Source organism: Stenella coeruleoalba (assembly GCF_951394435.1).
Source record: "Stenella coeruleoalba genome assembly, chromosome: 3".
Taxonomy (NCBI): Eukaryota; Metazoa; Chordata; class Mammalia; order Artiodactyla; family Delphinidae; genus Stenella; species Stenella coeruleoalba.
The window spans coordinates 152,978,219-153,000,788 of record NC_137148.1 but is presented as its reverse complement, the minus strand read 5'-3'; the positions used below and the strand labels follow the sequence as shown (position 1 = coordinate 153,000,788).

Here is a 22,570-nt window from a genome sequence, read left to right as displayed (position 1 = left end):
GTGAGCAGACATGATGGCCTTCAATGAGCAGCAGAGGCCTTAAATGGGCTTGTGCAGTTGGGCTCACCTCTTATGTTTCAGTGAACTTTGTGAGAAGACAGGGCCTGGGAGCTGCGGCCTCACAGTTGGGCTCCAGAGGAAGATGTGTGTTACAGACCTCAAACTGACCCAAAACACGGAGCAAACCAGCCATCTAGAGGTCTAAAAGAGAGCCACTGCAGCTAGCCAATAGGTCCAAGAAAAATAAATTCTTGTTTATGGAACTGAGTTTTGGGTCGATTTGTTCCAAAGCATTATCACAGCAAGAGCTGACTAACACAACATGCTCCAAATCATTGTTATGTAAATGGATGCCACCATGCCTACAAGTAAGGCAATTGTGTACTCAAATTGTGAGAGTCCTTGAACTCTTGGTGCCTCTCCAACACAATGTACATGGCTAAATTTCCACAAATAAGTTCACTAATATACCACAAAGATCTCCCTAAGCTTTTATTAAATGTAATGCAAAGTTCTTTCTTTTCATTTTCTGCTTCTACATAGTTAAAATGCTTTTTATCAATGTAAAATGGCTCTTACCTTTTGGCTTCTGTCGTGAGAGTCTTTTGAACTCTGAAACACTGTAGGATATCACCTATATATGGAATCTAAAACATACAACAATTGAATGAATACAACAAAAAAGAAGGAGAGTCACCGATATAGAGAACAAACTAATGGTTGCCAGTGCGGAGGGGGAGGAGGGGGCAATACAGGGGTGGGGAAGTGAGAGATGTAAACTACTGGGTGTACGACAGGCTCAAGGATGTATTGTACAACACAGGGAATAGAGCCAATATTTTGTAATAACTGTAAATGTAAAGTAACCTTTAAAAAGTATATAAAAATTTTTTTAAAAAGAAATCATACTTAAAATTCGAAACAATTTAAATGTCCATCAACAGGAAAATGCACATATAAATTATTGGATTTCCCTACACGGGAATCCTACGTAGCGAGGAAAGTACATGAACTAGATAGATCTTTACATGTCAGCATGGATGAACCTAGCAAAGATAACACTAAATAAAGCAAGTAACAAGAGAAAACAAAATAGAATACGATATGCAGTTTAAGAATACTTAAAATTGTAGCCTACATAGAAAGACATCCATGCCAGTGATGGAGACCAAGTTCAGAGGAGTGGTTACCCAGGGTCAGCTGGGGAATTGCTGTGCTTGGGAAAGTGGTCACACCAGAGACTCTTCAACAGGAATGGTAATGTTTCACTTCACACGCTGGCTGGAGGACGGAGGAGTGTCTGCGATGTTATAATGTGAGCACGCTGCATGTAAAAGCCATTGCTGACCACATCTAGGGGAACTGATGCGTGGGAGCTGGTAGTGGGTGGAGGCATCCAGAAGGTGGTGGTAGAAGAGGAACGTTGTACACGTAACGCCTAAGGCCTGACCAGAGGACGACCACTGCTCTAGAAACTGGACACAAATCCAATTTCTACGGCCAATCTTAGAAGACAAACTGAGGCATATTTAAAATTTTAACACTTTATGTGCGCAAAAATAGATTCAATTCACGCAGCACAAAGCGGAAGAGGTGAGGAGCACTCCAGCCACAGGAGCTGCAGAGATGTTTATTTTAAAAGGGCAGAAGCAAAGCAAGGAAACGAGTGATTTGCTATGGCTTTAACGCCTAGTTGGTGGTTTGTGACTGGGTGTCCTCAGCGGTGTTCGTCACCCTGAGGCGCTGACAGGCTTAGATTTGGGTTGGTTTAAGTAGGCGGCCGCATCGCTAGAGCCACCGCAGGCTAACGGCCTCCTTGCAGGGTTAATTTACTAACACCAATTGTCTGAGTCCTTCCTCTTACTCAGTCACTTCACTTCCTACGCCTCAGTTTCTCTTCTCTAAAGTGGATATTCAGTAGTAAATTCTCTGTGGAGGTGTCAGTACAAAACGAAGTGATTACTAGGAACCACGATCATGTCCTGAATGCACGGAACACGTCACCGTTTGCCAACCACCGTGTCAAGTCAGCAGAAACGACAGAAATTAAGAGCTCTCCGCAGAAATTCACACACCCGTGCACCAGGTAAGGGACCACAGGCAGACGTTCACTCAGCCTTTCCTGCGTCCCTCACGGAGTTCACGCTCTCTCCTGGGCGGGGCGAGCACAGACACTTTGCGGGAGTTTAACTACTTTTAAAATGCGCTGATACAACCATGTCTCACTTTTGTTTGGATCAGTCAGCAAACGCTTTTCGGAAACCCCAAATTCTCCACACCTCCTACCTTTTGCGCTGCCGTAGTCTCGAAGCTGCCGACACCGCTCCTCAGGCCGCGTCGTCATGGGAGGCGGGTCTGCGTGCGGACGCACGGCGAGCGCGCGGAAGTCTTCGAGCCCCGCCCCCACGGGCCCGCCCGGAGGCTTAAACCGCAACCCCGCGGCTCGGGAGGCAGTTGATGCCCGCGCCAACACCAGGCCGCGCGTGGGCTCCGGAGCGCGGCATGGAGGCCCCGGCCTAGGTGGGGCCCGTGGCCCTATGTCTTCTGGCTGCTACGCCGGTCCTGCCCACGATGCGGGGCCGCAGCCGCCGGGTCGCAGCCGCCGGGCGGTGGGCGCGCGAGGGGCTGGGAGGCGAGCCGGGACCCACAGGCGGGTGTGGGCATCCTGTCTGCAGCCAGCGTCCCCGAGGCCGCGCTCAGGCCATGAACACTCGGTGAAGCTGCGCCCGGACAGCACGGCCGACTCCTTCTCGCGCTCTGGGGCCCTGTGCGCGCTGCAGGACTCGGTGCCTCTGCCCTCCGTGCGGGCTTCCCTGAGGGAGGGCCTGCTGGGCTTAACGCCGACCGCCTCCGCGGGGGTAGACTGGGCGCCACTCCTGAGCACCCTCTGCCCCTGATCTGTATCCAGAGCTTCTTCCAGCCACGGCTTGTCGAGACAGGTTTGTACTTCCCGCTTCCAGGGGCCCTCGTGTGGGCGCTGAGAAGCGGGGTATTAAATGGTTAAAGGTGGAGGGTGGGCACTAGACCCGATGCCCAGTGCCCGGATGTGCGTGCACTAGACGGGGCGTGTGGCCTAGGACTCCTGCCAGCTCGGTGACCCCGGCCGGGTGCCTTAAGGCTTCAAGGTCTCAGTGTTCTCATCTGTAGCATGGGCTTAACAGGACCCAGCCTCCGTGGCGGTTACAAGGATGCACTGTGTTAATGCTTCTAGACTCTACAAAGTAGAACACTTAGCACAGTTTGGAGTATCGTTAATTGTTGCACAGATGTTACCTGGTCTGTTGAATGACTTTGCCTGGTACACACCAAAGCGGTTAGGAAATGGATATATCCCAGCTTCATTTCGTTTCCATTCAAACAGGGCTCAGGAAAAAAAAATTTTTTCCAATAGGTGTATCATATATAGTGGAAAGAGCACCGGTGTCAAGGCAGCTTAGGGTTTGAATTCCAGGGCTTATGCTCTCTGTGGCCTGGACAGGTTTCTTTTGCACAATCCCCACACTTGTAAAATGACATTAAAAACCACTCTTTCTGTGGGTTCTTAGAATTAATTAAGCAGGTTATGTGTGTAAAGTATCCTGGCACTTGAATGAGTTGTCAGAACCAAGGGCTGCTGGAGACGATGCTTCTGCCCTAGGTAATCGTCCCTTCTACTGGGCAGCAAGTAAACACAAGCACAGGAGTCAGTGCTCTGGAAGAAGTGAGTTCTGCTGCTACAGAGCACAGAATCTCTTTTTTCTTTGATTTAATTTTTATTCTATATTGGAGGATAGTTGATTTACAATATTGTTAGTTTCAGGTGTACAGTAAAGTGATTCAGTTATACATATATCCATTCCTTTTCAGATTCTTTTCCCATACACTTTGTTACAGGATATGGAGTAGAGGTCCCCGTGCTATGCAGTAGGTCCTTGTTGATTATTTTATATATAGTCGTGTGTATATGTTAATGCCAAACTCCTAATGTATCCCTCCCCGCCATCTTTCCCCTTTTCAGAGCACAGAAACTTGGAAGGGAAAGTTCAGGGTAGGATTCTTGGAGGAAGTGCCGTCCTTTCTAAGGATATGTAGAAGCTCCTGGGGTGGCAGGAGAGAGCAGTGTGTGTTGAAGTTTGAGAAATGTAAGAAAATATGGCAAAACTAATGTACAGGACTGGAACTCAGGGTTTGGGAAAGAAATGAGAGTCGATACTGAAAACTTAGTGGGGCCCAACAGAAAGGCGCCTTGTTTGTCCTGTCAGAAGTTTGGATGTTTATCCTGAAGGCTGCGGGAAACACCAAAGAACAGTGATTTGGAATTCTGGTTTAGAGGCTCACTTGGACCTCCATGTGGAAGGCAGTTGATTGGGTGCAGGGTGAATTGTAATCTAAGGGTCCCACTTAAGTTATAAAAGGTGGGACCGGGTTTTGCAGATCTGAGAGAGAATGGGTGAGGCCTGGTGACCAGTTAGAAAAGGGAGGGCAGCAAGCGTGGGTGACAGTTTACAGCTGCATCTTTTTGAGAGATACAGAGCACAGTAGAAAGGGATTGGGTGTGGCGAGAGGATCTTACTTCATCTTCAGTGCTTTAGAGGGGCCTGGTAGATAGGTCTGGGCCCAAGGCACAGATGTGGGCTTTTGGGAGGACAGGTGTTTGAAGGCATGGTAGAGACTTAGGTTATCCACAAGAATATCCAAAGAATCATAGGTCTGAGAGTTTTTTTAAGTGGGTATATTTGAGGATGTTTATAAGCTGAGAGAAAGTAGCCAACAGAGGAAGGGTGTAAAGATCTAGGAGAGGAAGTGATTGTTCATTTGTTTTTGAAAGCTGAACACTTATCGTGTGCCTGGCCCGTTTCTAGGATCTGGGGTTCACACCATCTGTTATCTCTTCTGCAAGGACAGTTCAATTCATGCCCCGGTGAACAGAAGTCAGATTATTCTTTGCATCCCATTCAGGTGTAAGAACTGTTTTGTACCTCTGAAGGGAAGCAAGCTCTATCCTTTGGTCACCTGCTGATGATAATAGCATTGGCTGAGACCTGACCATTTACAACGAAGGCACTTCTGTAGGTAATAAGTTCCAGGAGGGCCCGAACTGAGTATGTCTGTTTCAGCATTTAGCATGGTTTAGCATCTGAGAGGCCGGTACATTATTGGCATATAGTAGACTTAAAAATGAACATTTGTGGATTGTCTGAATGAGTGGATTTGTGTGATTCACATCCTATTTGCAGGTCCTATGCCCTGCAATGGATTTTCAGTGTCAGGTTGTGACAGTATTTATGACGGGGATTGGCATTGTTCCCTATCTAATGGATAAAGATTACACATGAAAGGACTTTACACTGACATCCTAAAAGCCTCATACGAATTACTTAACAAAAAAATAAAATTGGATTCTGTATAATTTCTAATTTGTAAGCTGGCCAGAACACTGGTATTTCAGCCAGTCCTCTGGTAGTTCCGATGACGTCCCCATGATCACCCAGGCATAATCAGAATGGCTTTAGGATTTGGGAGCCAAAATGTTCCTCAGTATTTACGGCTTTGCTCGTCCATTTACGAAAATGGACTATTGAAAAAATAGCTTCAGACACAATATGGCATTTTATGATTTAGCATGAAATCTGAGAAATATAGAGGTTATCGGAAGCCTGCAATGGTAACGTTCCCTCTGCTATTGAAGTTATTGTCTTTAAACAAAGATTCTACATCACTAATGCTATATATATATATTTTATGATATTCAGGTTAATTTCCAATTCTAAGGAAGTAATTGGTTGGTTGGTATGAGAGATGGTGTGGCTTCCAAAGGTGAAAAGTATTATTTTGTTGTAATTTCCGGCTACCTAAGGATGGGAGAGGCCCAGGACACTGCAGTCAGTATATTATGTGGAGCAGGTTATATTGTGGTTTATTTATGAAGTTTTACATGTTTATTTTCTTCTTTGCGGTACGCGGGCCTCTCACTGTTGCGGCCTCTCCCGTTGAGGAGCACAGGCTCCGGACGCGCAGGCTCAGCGGCCATGGCTCACGGGCCTAGCCACTCCGCGGCATGTGGGATCTTCCCAGACTGGGGCACGAACCCGTGTCCCCTGCATCGGCAGGCAGACTCTCAACCACTGCGCCACAAGGGAAGCCCACATGTTTATTTTCTATGCAAGTTTGTGTGCTCCTTTTTGAGTTTTGGTAGATAAGTGTTTTGTAACTTTGGAATACTTGGAGTTATATATATATATATATTTTAATGTAGTAGTTAAAGCCGTGGAGAGTGTACTAGTCTACCTAGGTTCAAATTCTGGCTTTACCCTATGACTTCCCTGTGGCTTCCTCTGCTCACCTATTAAAAAGGAGGATAATAAGTCTGCTGTGGTGAGTTACATACTAAGTGCTATTTAAGCATTTGCTATAATGATCGTGTATACTCGAAGGCAAGGAACTTGCCCCTTGATCGTCTCTGTATTCCTAGTGCTTAAGAATTCCTAGTGCTTTCCTAGTGCATTGTCTTAGGATAGAGATAGCTCAGTACAGTTCTTCTCACTATAAAGTACTGTTACGTTGAAAGTCTTTGCTTGTGTACTAACAATCTATGACATATCTGCTGAGGACAAGGAAAGGAATAGTTTTAAAACTGCAATGGATAACAAAAGATTGTATGATGTAACGCCTTTATTATGTAATTATAAAACTAACAAATGATCATGGTAGAAAATATGAAAAACTCCTAGACAAAAGAGAGATCAACAACATTTGGAGTAACTTTCAGAGTGTAGAGTTGTCCATGAATATTAGTGCTTTCATATTTTCCAGGACTTTAAGTAGACTCTGCTTCTTAAGAGTCTATTCATGATATTTTACTTTAATGATGTTTTCATCATGGGGACACACACACACACAGAAATCTGTTAAAAAAAAAAAAAGAAAGGCATGTAAATCACTGATGTTTCAGATAGCCACATGAAATAAAGTGAGAAAGGTCAACAAGCTGAAAGAATGTGGAGTAGCATCTCCTTAATTGCTTACATAACTCTGATAATTACCTCTTTGTGGATAAAGTAATTAATGGGGAATCTAATTCAAGAAAAATGTATGAACTTCAAGCCTTCTCAAAGCCAAGTATTTCTTTCCACAAAAGGTTACTTTCCACGGCCGTGCTTCCTTATTACCAGACAGGGAAAGAGTATTGTATGGCAAAGGATCTTCCTGAAGGAGGGTGCTTCCCACACTGATTGTCATAAATGACTTCGGAATTACTGTTGCTGTATTACCAAAATCTTAAACTAGGATATTTTTGACAAATGCGGTTCTTAGTTAATTTTTAGAGCTACAAACTGTCAGATGGCTCTGAAATGACAATTGTCTGGCTATTCTTCAGGGTGATCACAATACGGTAATGACCTTGAGGTATCACTAAAAAGCAGGAAGGTGTGAGTCTTCCTTTGGTTCCAGAGTGAAATGCGAGTTGGAGTTGGAGTTGGAGTTGGAAAAGAGGCCCACAACCAAGTGATAGAGAAGGAAATGTGAGGTCATTGGTGAAAAACCAGGTTGAAGTTAAGGTGAAGAGGCATGAGGAAATGGGCAACTGTTCCAGTATTACAAAGATCATCAAGAAGCATATCCATGAATGTGGTTTGTATTGCAATCTGCTGAAAAAGAGACAAATATCCTGGCCCGGCCTTCATGGAGATTATGTTTTATTGATTCTGATAATAGATTATTGTTGAAAAGGGCCTCCTATAAATTATAACCATGCAAAGGCAGCAAGATAATTTATTTTTCTTTATGTATGTGTTTCTCATTCCTACTCACTTCTATCTTAGGGGAAGAGAAAATCACACACACAAAAAAATGTCAATTCTCAGCTATTCCTTTTCAAAATAATTTTTTTTCCAAATTCCAGTGGAGGCAATAGGTTAACTGTTAAGATTTGTAAGCCTCAAAAAGCTAGATTTTTACAAAGTGTAGCCAAATTCCATTCCATAAATAATAGCTTTGGAAAGAATATGTGGTGATGCAAAGTTGGGAAAAGCTGGTTTTCCTTCCGTGAATGGCTTCACTGTGTTGGGAGAAGAGGCAGAGAAGAAATCAAAGTAATTAAACATGGGGTGAGTTTTCCTGATAGGGGACTCTAGTGCTTTAAAATAGACTAGATAATCCTAGGGATAATCTGAGGGTAGAAAAGACCAATGCCTCATTTCCAGTCTGGTACCCTGGAAGAAAACAGTGTATTTCCTTTGAGGTCTTGAGAGGTTTTTCTTCTGCTTTGTTTTGGTTTTGGTTCATTTTGTAATCAACCTTATTAAGGTATCATTTACATACAATAAAATGCAGACATTTTTAGTCAACGGTTCAGTGACTTTTAATTAATGTATACATTTGTTTAACTACCACCCCCATAAAGATAGATAACAATCCTAAAACCCTAGAAAGTTTCCTCCTAGGCTTTTGCAAAAGTATCCCCATCTCCCACCCCAAGGCCACCACGGATCTGCTTTTTATCTTTAGAGATGACTTTTGCCCAGTTTAGAATCTCATGTAAGTTGAATAATACAGTAGGTGCCCTTTTGATCTGGCTTCACTTGCTCAGCATATGGTTTTTGAGATTCATTCATGTTGGGACGTTTTAAACCAGGACTTTAGCCTGGGTGGCTGATGTTGTCTGAAGGCACCTATAGGTACACCTGAGTCTCTGGCATTGTCACTGTCTGTTCTTGGCTCAGTATTTTCAACTTTACTAAGAAGCACAAGGTTGAAGTAAGGAAGATCATTGTCAGTATAATGGAGGTGAAGTGGGTTCTGTTATATAATATTCTCAGCAAAAATTGACCTGCTTGGAATCATTGTGTTGATAATCGACAAGGATTCTCTTCCTCCAAAAGCCTTGATACTACATAAAACTTCTAAAGGACGCTGTCCTAGGACCCTTCTTTTAGTTTTCATATTTTGGGAAACATTTCTGGAAAATTCAAATGCTCGCAACCTGAAAGAAGCAATTATTCACCTGAAGGCTAACTCTGCTAAAGTTGAGTTGTCCGACCTTTACATACTGATAGAACCCAAATAGCCTTGCAAAACAATGCTCTCTTATTGGGTATAAGCATATAGATTGTTTAAGATGGACGTGTATATGCAGTAAAGTGAAAAAACAAAGAATCTTTGAGTTTCCCTTGCTTGGTTTTTTTTATTTTTTCATTTAAGTTTCTATAGCGTATGCTAATAGTTCAGGGAAACCTCAGGTTAGTTTTAGGTCCACTCTTTACATAAATGTTGAAGTACTCCATACCCACCTTTTTTCTACCTTCCTTCTTGTCTTCCATCTTTCCTTTCTAACTTCTTATAATCCATTATACTTAATCCTGCATTTGCTGAGGTGGCAATTAGTGTAGGAAAATACTGTGAAATTTTGCTGTTCAGAATGCCTGTTGACCAAATTCTATACTGAGAAAAGGTCTGAATTTACCCAGAGTAACCCTTTCTCAGCGTCTTTGAATAAACGCCATAGAAAGTGGGCTATATATAATATCCTGACAGGTATGTAGAACTCATAGCAATTGCCCTAAAGAGCTTACCTAGCGTAGATGCATATGAATGCATTTAATGATTGTTTTATTGGCAGCAGTGCCAACATACACAGTCTGTTTGGTTTTATATCATTCTCATTACCTGCTCTTTACCACTGTATACATTGCTAATGGCGTGGTTTCTATGGCTTGTGAATTTCACGGCCAAATAATATGTAATTTATTGCACACTTCAGTGTAGAAGATGGAGACTCCATAACTTTTCGTGTGCTCTTTGCCCCTTTGGAATGTATTACACTGAGATCAGGCAAAGTAATAAATGTATTTCAAATGTGCGTGATAGCTAAACATCAATTAGGACTGACGGGCAATATTTCTGCTTCCAGCAACATAACAGTTTTTAAAGACTAAGCCATTGAACGCGGAGTCACTGAACATGGGACTCAGTTCACTGGGATCCTTCTTAGAAAAATAAAGGACAACTTGGATTGGATTTGTGTGGCTTATTCAAGTAGTAACTAATCAGCTACATCTTGGTAAACTTAATTTGTCACAATCGTTTGGTATTTTATTAACTCTCTTCCCCTTCTTCCCCCGACTCTCACGAGAACGGATCATGAGTATCTTACAACATACTAAGTCATCTTCCATCTCTGTTAATCTAACTACAAACGCACACTTTCCTTATCCAATGTAACTTACTGTCTTTTAGAGTGGCTGGGGTTTTAATTCTCTACAAAATTAAAACCAGCAAAGAGAAACATTTTCAAGGAGCCACCACATTGTAGCGCTTTAGAAAGAAGACTTTAGAATTAAGGGCAACTATATCATTTTATAGCTAAAGCACCTGAGGCCTAAAGTAGGAAGGTAACCATCAAGGTCAGGGAAGGGGTGGAAGATCAGGTTTCAAGCTAAGGAAGAGTCTACAGGGACTCAATCTGAGCAGGTCGGAAACTGAAAGAGACCACAAATGTTCTAGGAAGGCTGGCATCTGGCCTCAAGTGTGGCATTCAGACAGGGAGTGGGCCCGGGGGGAACTGCGCTTCTGCAGTAGGCAGAGAAGTCCACTTCCTCTCCGGAAAGTGCCACTGACATCAGGGAGTTGAGGGGAAAGAGCAATGAATTCCAGTCCACCTGAGAAAGAAGGCCAGTCTGATTAACTCTGAATTTAGGCTTATTTCAGATACTTCTTGAGAAAGAACTTGGACAAGAGCAAGTCCCACGCAGCCTCTTTTAAATCCATGCCCAGTATTTTCTGGTGGAGCTGCTTAAACCCTCCAAGTGACTCCAGTATTTTAATTTCATTCTGTATTTAATTCCGACAGTTCTATGATTGACTATTTAATGGTCAAATGAGTAGGGTCACAAAAGAGTGTGAATGTATTTTACAGGATGAGGATGGGCGGAGTGGAGCAGTCTGGAACAGGACACCAATAAAAACGGATCTTGGTAAAGAAGAACGTCTATTAGAAATGGAGAGGAATTCGCAAGGAAATTAGTGCCTGACACCACGCCCTTCTCTCTGCATGTTTAGAAGCTAGTTTCTAATTTTATTTTCATAGGAGATGTGCCTGTGATGAATTGTCCTTTACCTCCACACTATTTATCACATGGACATATTGTGAAGTTTGTGTGAGAGAAAGCAAGTAATAGAATGTGTCTTGCAAGGAGCTATAAACACTGCCTGGAACAATCTAGGGTAGAAGGAAAAGGAAAGGAAGGTGGAAACAAAGGAGAAAGACAGCTAATGATGCTGGAGTCTCCCGCTGGGATTTGTGGTGTCTCTTTTTGAAACTAAGTACAGAAAGTCAGACCTTGAGTGATTGTTTCTTGATCACGGTTTGTTTTCATTTTTGTTCTTTTTTTGCTCTCTCATCAGTTACTCCAGCCAGTGCCAAGTCATTTTCAGTTTCAGTAAGCATGCCTGTCTTGTTTCCATTTGCATTATTCATGCAAATGTTGATTGAACTGATGACCCCGAGTTTTCATGGAAACATTAGATACACCAGTGGATACATTTCTTAATTTTAGAAAAAAATTACCGAGTGAAGGTTAAAATAACTCCTCTTCAATTTGTCATTTAAAAAAAAGCTTTTCCTAACATACAATACTTCATTGCCTAATAATGCCAGATAAATGAAGAATTCCTATGATTTCATGAATGCAGGCTAATCTGTATATTTTTTTGGCAGGTATGACCGTTACCGAGGGTAATGGCCTGGTTTGCTGGCCATGTCCTGTCTCCTAGAAAGTTGTACTTTCTGTTGTCTTTCAGTTGGTCCATTGGATATCAGAGGTGAATTTATAAAACTATACTTCCCTTTACACTTACTTTGTTTTGTTTTGTTTTACTTGAAGTATAGTTGATTGACAATGTTGTGTTTCAAGTGTACAGCCAAGTGATTCAGATATATATATTTATTTTTTCAGATCCTTTTCCTTTACAGGTTATTACAAGGTGTTGAATATAGTTGCCTGTGCTATACAGTAGGCCCTCGTAGTTTATCTACTTTATACATAGTATACACTTACTTTGTATGATCCACGCTGGTCAGACCACATAATTATTTTCACTTCTGATATAATATTTTCTGGTGCAACCTCAAATCTTTGATGAGAAGATATTTTAAAATAAGTTTAGCATGTGTGTGCTCTAAATCCAACAGTAGTTATTAGAGATATGATTTTGCACTAGGTATTCCTCTCTTTTTTGTTCTTGGCCAACCTATTGAAAATTAGTTTTTATTTTCTGGTTGGTTTGCTAGATGTTTATGACTATAATAAAAGTCTTAAATTTTGTCGCATATGTTAAAACACAATCTGAATTAGCAGTGGATATTGTGCTATACATAAGGGCTGTGATATAAATATAGTTTCTAACTTCAAAAACATATAGCCTAGAAGGGAACACAGACACATATGCAGCAATTATGGCAACTGCATTAGTTTACTAAGTGAAATAGTACTGAGATGGATAAAGTGCTAGCAAGCCTTGAACAGCCAAATCAGCTTCAGGAACAGATGTGCAGTTCTTTAAAAAACATTTTTAACGTTTTTCCAGCTACATGTAGCATATAACTTAGCATAAAATCGGTATGGGTTTTATTTTAAGTAATTTAGCATTTTGACATCCTCATAATGAAATTAAATCCAAAAGGAGATTTCTCTCCATGATCTCTTGAAATGGTCCTTGATCATCCACAATATTTCCCATCATCACAACGGTGGTACCAAGGGCAGGAAACTCCAACATTATTAAAGTTTCATAAAGCAAAGTGAATTTTAAGAATATAATGTCCCCAAACTGATAAAGGACTTGACAGATAATTTCAAGGGAAGCATAAATTATTTTCTGTTTGTCAGGGGGCAAAAATATTTAGGTTGAGTTAATGAATGGTAGAGTTTTTGAGTGGAGAGTGTCCTTAAAATATTATGAAGATCTGTACTGTCAACAGATGCTAGCCACGTGGCGTTATTTATATTTAAACAAATTTAAAAATAAGATTAAAAATTCAGTTCCTCATTTGCATTTGCCATATTTCAAAGATGTTTATTAGCTCCATGTAGCTGTTGAATACTGCTTTACATAGTACAGATATAGAATATTTTCATTATCAACAAAAATTTTATTGAGCAATACTAAAATTATACCCAGATATGCACAGAGAAGGCAACCAAGTCTCAAGGAAATAATATAACTTCCCCAAGATCACACAGCTGTGTTTTTAAAGAAAAAGAAAACGACACAAAGGAAATAGTAAAAGAGGCATTAAAGAAACCCAGTAAGTTTCTGGAGCAGTCAAAGTAGGGTTTAAAAGTGCATACTTAGCTGTTAGCAGGGTTGAAGCTCTTGATGGTTGGTAAGATCTACCTGCCTGAATTTGGACATTAGCATTTTATGCAATGAATTAAAAGCAAAAAATAATTTCAACGAATGGCTACCAGCTCCATATTTTTAGCCACTGCTGTGCTGCCAGGTTATGTTTATCACTTTCATGTACCGGGCACCACTGTGAAATGTGACGGTTTATCTGACCCCAGAGAAATCAAGAAATCTTGTGGGGGTTATGGCTATATTTGAAAAGGTTGATTTTTAAATGCATCATGCAGACTGGCCCTGTTTTAAATGGGATTCCTGCCATCAAATAATCAAAATGTAAACTGTCTTCTCACCTTGCAAAAGTCAAAGATAGCCCCTGCATCTTTATTATTTCGTTGAAATCCAAATATTATTTTTCCATTCTCTAACTTGTTTTCCTCACAGTGTGATCAACTATTGCCAAGGAAGGAAAGGTTAGATTTATCAAAGATTGCTAAAGGCCCCCTAGGTAACTGAACCCTCAGGAGAAACAATCGTCATGTATTCTTTTTCTGTTGTTTCAGTATCTTCGTAGAGTCATTTCAATATGTTTGGTTCTGTAGCAGAGGTTCTGTGAAGTGCTTATCTTCCTCTGAGGTCCAGAAAGCCTGCGAGTCTGTGGGTAAAGATGGGTAAGGAGAGAGAGGGAAGGAGGCTAGAGAGAGGCTCAGTGCTGAGATAAGGACAGTGTTCTAAAGCCTCCTGGGGGTGAGGATGGGGTGCACAAACACCCACGACTAATCTAGACAGAAACTGAATAATCAAGGGGACGACCAGTGTGAAGTCATGTGGTCACCTCTCCCTCTAGAAATAAACATTGCCCTCAGTAAGTCTCCTCCCGCTCCAGAAGAGCATTAGGAAGGTCTGGAGAGGGGGATTATTGGCAGAAATGGAAAAAGCAGGTTGAAGGGATTAGCCTGGAGCAGAGAGCCCAAGAAACCCAAGCCAGTAGATGGAAGGCAGACTTTTCCTGGAAGTCTCCAAGCCCAAGTCAAGTTCTGGGACCACCAAGTACAAGTCAAAGAGTGCTCATTAAACCCCTTTGGGCCCCCACGGGAGTGGAGGAAGACTGGACAGAGAGGGAGAAGGGGCCATTGAAGGTACAGTATTTACTATGGGATTTAACTCCTCAAAGGCCTCCCAGTAGCTTCAGATCTGCTCAAGAATCCTTCATGTCCTGCTGGTTTGCAGCGAGTGGCTCACAGCTTCAAGGCCTCCTCTGCCAGATGGAGAACCATTTCAAACATCCCGCCTCTATTTTGTACTGTAGCGATGGAGACAGGAAACGTGACCCCATTTTCAGGTTCTAAAGAGAAATTCTAAGTACCTGAAAGACTGAGGAACATGGTGGCTTTTATTTAAGATGTGGAGATACAGAGCACATACCTGGACTTGGGCCTGCAGCAGCACCGAATTGCACCAAGAGTTCCCTTTATTTTCTCTCGCATCTCTGTTCCTCCTTTTCTCTCTGCTGGATTAGCCATGGGGACTCCAAGTTCTTCATTGTGTGGTCCTGGTACCAAGATTCTCCTGGGAATTATAAAGCTATTCACCTGCTACATCGAGCACTTCTTATTTTTTCCCCAGCAACATAAGTCATCCTTAAGAGGGGTCAGGGTGCTAGCTCTTAAATATATTTTAGTCATCCCTTTGTACATTAAATTCTCTTTCTTGGAGACTGCTCCTGACATGGTGTTCACCGTGCTCCCAGCTGGCCTCCTGAAGTTCTGCCCTGCCTTCCCCAACAGGTACAGTTCAGGAGCTGCCTACCTCAGGGTGATAGGTTATCTTCTAGTTGCTTTATTCCTTTCCCTTTTATATTTAGAGAGTATAACTGGAATACATAAACTTCTCTATGACCACAGCTTTATTTGCAACCCACAGGTTTTGTTATGGCATATTTTCATTATCATTGAATTAATAAAATTCTAATTCCCATTGCAACTTTATCTTTGACCTACATAATGATCAGAAGTATGTTTTTAATATCCAACTATTTGGTAAAATATTGGTTATATAGTTTTAAATTTCTTGCTTATTCAGAGTCTTGTTTTATAACCAGAATATAGTCAATTTTATAAATGTGCCATGTGCACCTAAAAATTTCTGCATAATATATATATTCCATCATTGTTGGTGCGGTGTTTTATGTAAATTTAGGCCAAAGTTTTTCATGATGATATTCAGATCTTCTATAATCTGCTGGTTTGTTGTTGTGGTTCTATGTTTCTGATCTAGGTAATTTAGATTTTTCTATTTCTACTTAGATTTTTGGAATTTCCCTTCATATATTGCATTGAAGTTTAGATTTATAATATATTCCTTGTAAAGTAACAGTGGGTTTTATTATCCTGCCTTATCGCCAGTGATACTTTTTGCTTTCAAATCTATGCTAACATTAAAAAATCTTCTTCAATTTTACTTATTGTTGTTATGACATAACTTTTGAATCCTTTCATTTTCAATCTGACTCTTGTCTTTTGTAGGTGGCATAGAATTATGTTTTTTGTTTGTTTCAATAATCCTTGTCCTTTAATTTGAGTATTTACAGTTAATGTATTTTCTTACAGACCATTTACTCCTTGTTTACTCGTTGTCCCACCTTGTTATGTTCCTTTTGCTCTTATTTCTTCCTTTGAGATTTCTTCAAATTCCATTTTCCCTTATATTAGCTTGTTAATTTTACACAAGTAGCAGTTACACATGTACCATGACTTATTAGCTCTTTTACTGCTTCTCAAGCAATGCTGAGATCTTAAATTTCTTTTACTACTTTTTCTTCTTCCATTTGTTTTAATGCATTCTAATTTTTGATATATTTTATTATTACTCTTTTGTGCTGTTAGATTTTATTTAGGTTTATCCATTTATTTCCGTGATAACTCGGGGTCATCAGTTCAATCAACGTTTGCATGAATAATGCAAATGGAAACAAGACAGGCATGCTTACTGAAACTGAAAATGACTTGGCACTGGCTGGAATAACTGATGAGAGAGCAAGAAAAGAACAAAAATGAAAACAAACCGTGATCAAGAAACAATCACTCAAGGTCTGACTTTCTGTACTTAGTTTCAAAAAGAGATACCACAAATCCCAGCGGGAGACTCCAGCATCATTAGCTGTCTTTCTCCTTTGTTTCCACCTTCCTTTCCTTTTCCTTCTACCCTAGATTGTTCCAGGCAGTGTTTATAGCTCCTTGCAAGACACATTCTATTACTTGCTTTCTCTCACACAAACTTCACAATATGTCCATGTGATAAATAGTGTGGAGGTAAAGGACAATTCATCACAGGCACATCTCCTATGAAAATAAAATTAGAAACTAGCTTCTAAACATGCAGAGAGAAGGGCGTGGTGTCAGGCACTAATTTCCTTGCGAATTCCTCTCCATTTCTAATAGACGTTCTTCTTTACCAAGATCCGTTTTTATTGGTGTCCTGTTCCAGACTGCTCCACTCCGCCCATCCTCATCCTGTAAAATACATTCACACTCTTTTGTGACCCTACTCATTTGACCATTAAATAGTCAATCATAGAACTGTCGGAATTAAATACAGAGTGAAATTAAAATACTGGAGTCACTTGGAGGGTTTAAGCAGCTCCACCAGAAAATACTGGGCATGGATTTAAAAGAGGCTGCGTGGGACTTGCTCTTGTCCAAGTTCTTTCTCAAGAAGTATCTGAAATAAGCCTAAATTCAGAGTTAATCAGACTGGCCTTCTTTCTCAGGTGGACTGGAATTCATTGCTCTTTCCCCTCAACTCCCTGATGTCAGTGGCACTTTCCGGAGAGGAAGTGGACTTCTCTGCCTACTGCAGAAGCGCAGTTCCCCCCGGGCCCACTCCCTGTCTGAATGCCACACTTGAGGCCAGATGCCAGCCTTCCTAGAACATTTGTGGTCTCTTTCAGTTTCCGACCTGCTCAGATTGAGTCCCTGTAGACTCTTCCTTAGCTTGAAACCTGATCTTCCACCCCTTCCCTGACCTTGATGGTTACCTTCCTACTTTAGGCCTCAGGTGCTTTAGCTATAAAATGATATAGTTGCCCTTAATTCTAAAGTCTTCTTTCTAAAGCGCTACAATGTGGTGGCTCCTTGAAAATGTTTCTCTTTGCTGGTTTTAATTTTGTAGAGAATTAAAACCCCAGCCACTCTAAAAGACAGTAAGTTACATTGGATAAGGAAAGTGTGCGTTTGTAGTTAGATTAACAGAGATGGAAGATGACTTAGTATGTTGTAAGATACTCATGATCCGTTCTCGTGAGAGTCGGGGGAAGAAGGGGAAGAGAGTTAATAAAATACCAAACGATTGTGACAAATTAAGTTTACCAAGATGTAGCTGATTAGTTACTACTTGAATAAGCCACACAAATCCAATTCAAGTTGTCCTTTATTTTTCTAAGAAGGATCCCAGTGAACTGAGTCCCATGTTCAGTGACTCCGCGTTCAATGGCTTAGTCTTTAAAAACTGTTATGTTGCTGGAAGCAGAAATATTGCCCGTCAGTCCTAATTGATGTTTAGCTATCACGCACATTTGAAATACATTTATTACTTTGCCTGATCTCAGTGTAATACATTCCAAAGGGGCAAAGAGCACACGAAAAGTTATGGAGTCTCCATCTTCTACACTGAAGTGTGCAATAAATTACATATTATTTGGCCGTGAAATTCACAAGCCATAGAAACCACGCCATTAGCAATGTATACAGTGGTAAAGAGCAGGTAATGAGAATGATATAAAACCAAACAGACTGTGTATGTTGGCACTGCTGCCAATAAAACAATCATTAAATGCATTCATATGCATCTACGCTAGGTAAGCTCTTTAGGGCAATTGCTATGAGTTCTACATACCTGTCAGGATATTATATATAGCCCACTTTCTATGGCGTTTATTCAAAGACGCTGAGAAAGGGTTACTCTGGGTAAATTCAGACCTTTTCTCAGTATAGAATTTGGTCAACAGGCATTCTGAACAGCAAAATTTCACAGTATTTTCCTACACTAATTGCCACCTCAGCAAATGCAGGATTAAGTATAATGGATTATAAGAAGTTAGAAAGGAAAGATGGAAGACAAGAAGGAAGGTAGAAAAAAGGTGGGTATGGAGTACTTCAACATTTATGTAAAGAGTGGACCTAAAACTAACCTGAGGTTTCCCTGAACTATTAGCATACGCTATAGAAACTTAAATGAAAAAATAAAAAAAACCAAGCAAGGGAAACTCAAAGATTCTTTGTTTTTTCACTTTACTGCATATACACGTCCATCTTAAACAATCTATATGCTTATACCCAATAAGAGAGCATTGTTTTGCAAGGCTATTTGGGTTCTATCAGTATGTAAAGGTCGGACAACTCAACTTTAGCAGAGTTAGCCTTCAGGTGAATAATTGCTTCTTTCAGGTTGCGAGCATTTGAATTTTCCAGAAATGTTTCCCAAAATATGAAAACTAAAAGAAGGGTCCTAGGACAGCGTCCTTTAGAAGTTTTATGTAGTATCAAGGCTTTTGGAGGAAGAGAATCCTTGTCGATTATCAACACAATGATTCCAAGCAGGTCAATTTTTGCTGAGAATATTATATAACAGAACCCACTTCACCTCCATTATACTGACAATGATCTTCCTTACTTCAACCTTGTGCTTCTTAGTAAAGTTGAAAATACTGAGCCAAGAACAGACAGTGACAATGCCAGAGACTCAGGTGTACCTATAGGTGCCTTCAGACAACATCAGCCACCCAGGCTAAAGTCCTGGTTTAAAACGTCCCAACATGAATGAATCTCAAAAACCATATGCTGAGCAAGTGAAGCCAGATCAAAAGGGCACCTACTGTATTATTCAACTTACATGAGATTCTAAACTGGGCAAAAGTCATCTCTAAAGATAAAAAGCAGATCCGTGGTGGCCTTGGGGTGGGAGATGGGGATACTTTTGCAAAAGCCTAGGAGGAAACTTTCTAGGGTTTTAGGATTGTTATCTATCTTTATGGGGGTGGTAGTTAAACAAATGTATACATTAATTAAAAGTCACTGAACCGTTGACTAAAAATGTCTGCATTTTATTGTATGTAAATGATACCTTAATAAGGTTGATTACAAAATGAACCAAAACCAAAACAAAGCAGAAGAAAAACCTCTCAAGACCTCAAAGGAAATACACTGTTTTCTTCCAGGGTACCAGACTGGAAATGAGGCATTGGTCTTTTCTACCCTCAGATTATCCCTAGGATTATCTAGTCTATTTTAAAGCACTAGAGTCCCCTATCAGGAAAACTCACCCCATGTTTAATTACTTTGATTTCTTCTCTGCCTCTTCTCCCAACACAGTGAAGCCATTCACGGAAGGAAAACCAGCTTTTCCCAACTTTGCATCACCACATATTCTTTCCAAAGCTATTATTTATGGAATGGAATTTGGCTACACTTTGTAAAAATCTAGCTTTTTGAGGCTTACAAATCTTAACAGTTAACCTATTGCCTCCACTGGAATTTGGAAAAAAAATTATTTTGAAAAGGAATAGCTGAGAATTGACATTTTTTTGTGTGTGTGATTTTCTCTTCCCCTAAGATAGAAGTGAGTAGGAATGAGAAACACATACATAAAGAAAAATAAATTATCTTGCTGCCTTTGCATGGTTATAATTTATAGGAGGCCCTTTTCAACAATAATCTATTATCAGAATCAATAAAACATAATCTCCATGAAGGCCGGGCCAGGATATTTGTCTCTTTTTCAGCAGATTGCAATACAAACCACATTCATGGATATGCTTCTTGATGATCTTTGTAATACTGGAACAGTTGCCCATTTCCTCATGCCTCTTCACCTTAACTTCAACCTGGTTTTTCACCAATGACCTCACATTTCCTTCTCTATCACTTGGTTGTGGGCCTCTTTTCCAACTCCAACTCCAACTCCAACTCCAACTCGCATTTCACTCTGGAACCAAAGGAAGACTCACACCTTCCTGCTTTTTAGTGATACCTCAAGGTCATTACCGTATTGTGATCACCCTGAAGAATAGCCAGACAATTGTCATTTCAGAGCCATCTGACAGTTTGTAGCTCTAAAAATTAACTAAGAACCGCATTTGTCAAAAATATCCTAGTTTAAGATTTTGGTAATACAGCAACAGTAATTCCGAAGTCATTTATGACAATCAGTGTGGGAAGCACCCTCCTTCAGGAAGATCCTTTGCCATACAATACTCTTTCCCTGTCTGGTAATAAGGAAGCACGGCCGTGGAAAGTAACCTTTTGTGGAAAGAAATACTTGGCTTTGAGAAGGCTTGAAGTTCATACATTTTTCTTGAATTAGATTCCCCATTAATTACTTTATCCACAAAGAGGTAATTATCAGAGTTATGTAAGCAATTAAGGAGATGCTACTCCACATTCTTTCAGCTTGTTGACCTTTCTCACTTTATTTCATGTGGCTATCTGAAACATCAGTGATTTACATGCCTTTCTTTTTTTTTTTTTTAACAGATTTCTGTGTGTGTGTGTGTCCCCATGATGAAAACATCATTAAAGTAAAATATCATGAATAGACTCTTAAGAAGCAGAGTCTACTTAAAGTCCTGGAAAATATGAAAGCACTAATATTCATGGACAACTCTACACTCTGAAAGTTACTCCAAATGTTGTTGATCTCTCTTTTGTCTAGGAGTTTTTCATATTTTCTACCATGATCATTTGTTAGTTTTATAATTACATAATAAAGGCGTTACATCATACAATCTTTTGTTATCCATTGCAGTTTTAAAACTATTCCTTTCCTTGTCCTCAGCAGATATGTCATAGATTGTTAGTACACAAGCAAAGACTTTCAAGGTAACAGTACTTTATAGTGAGAAGAACTGTACTGAGCTATCTCTATCCTAAGACAATGCACTAGGAAAGCACTAGGAATTCTTAAGCACTAGGAATACAGAGACGATCAAGGGGCAAGTTCCTTGCCTTCGAGTATACACGATCATTATAGCAAATGCTTAAATAGCACTTAGTATGTAACTCACCACAGCAGACTTATTATCCTCCTTTTTAATAGGTGAGCAGAGGAAGCCACAGGGAAGTCATAGGGTAAAGCCAGAATTTGAACCTAGGTAGACTAGTACACTCTCCACGGCTTTAACTACTACATTAAAATATATATATATATATATAACTCCAAGTATTCCAAAGTTACAAAACACTTATCTACCAAAACTCAAAAAGGAGCACACAAACTTGCATAGAAAATAAACATGTGGGCTTCCCTTGTGGCGCAGTGGTTGAGAGTCTGCCTGCCGATGCAGGGGACACGGGTTCGTGCCCCAGTCTGGGAAGATCCCACATGCCGCGGAGTGGCTAGGCCCGTGAGCCATGGCCGCTGAGCCTGCGCGTCCGGAGCCTGTGCTCCTCAACGGGAGAGGCCGCAACAGTGAGAGGCCCGCGTACCGCAAAGAAGAAAATAAACATGTAAAACTTCATAAATAAACCACAATATAACCTGCTCCACATAATATACTGACTGCAGTGTCCTGGGCCTCTCCCATCCTTAGGTAGCCGGAAATTACAACAAAATAATACTTTTCACCTTTGGAAGCCACACCATCTCTCATACCAACCAACCAATTACTTCCTTAGAATTGGAAATTAACCTGAATATCATAAAATATATATATATAGCATTAGTGATGTAGAATCTTTGTTTAAAGACAATAACTTCAATAGCAGAGGGAACGTTACCATTGCAGGCTTCCGATAACCTCTATATTTCTCAGATTTCATGCTAAATCATAAAATGCCATATTGTGTCTGAAGCTATTTTTTCAATAGTCCATTTTCGTAAATGGACGAGCAAAGCCGTAAATACTGAGGAACATTTTGGCTCCCAAATCCTAAAGCCATTCTGATTATGCCTGGGTGATCATGGGGACGTCATCGGAACTACCAGAGGACTGGCTGAAATACCAGTGTTCTGGCCAGCTTACAAATTAGAAATTATACAGAATCCAATTTTATTTTTTTGTTAAGTAATTCGTATGAGGCTTTTAGGATGTCAGTGTAAAGTCCTTTCATGTGTAATCTTTATCCATTAGATAGGGAACAATGCCAATCCCCGTCATAAATACTGTCACAACCTGACACTGAAAATCCATTGCAGGGCATAGGACCTGCAAATAGGATGTGAATCACACAAATCCACTCATTCAGACAATCCA

General features: G+C 40.5%; 2 protein-coding genes across 2 annotated transcripts in view; one reads left to right on the top strand and one right to left on the bottom strand.

Moving 5' to 3' along the window:
- The window catches only part of LOC307183364 (UDP-N-acetylglucosamine--peptide N-acetylglucosaminyltransferase 110 kDa subunit-like), a 33,556-nt gene extending 31,144 nt beyond the window's left edge, over positions 1-2,412 (bottom strand). Inside the window, exons 1-2 of the mRNA XM_079915739.1 lie at positions 2,287-2,412; positions 580-647 (exon numbers count right to left, since the gene is read on the bottom strand). The gene's annotated coding sequence lies outside the window, so the exon portion shown is untranslated. The remainder of the gene's footprint in view (positions 1-579; positions 648-2,286) is intronic.
- LOC307183366 (metabotropic glutamate receptor 7-like) overlaps positions 1-21,168 on the top strand; it is a 198,368-nt gene extending 177,200 nt beyond the window's left edge. Inside the window, exon 7 of the mRNA XM_079915767.1 lies at positions 20,853-21,168. The gene's annotated coding sequence lies outside the window, so the exon portion shown is untranslated. The remainder of the gene's footprint in view (positions 1-20,852) is intronic.
- The last annotated feature ends 1,402 nt before the right edge of the window (positions 21,169-22,570 follow it).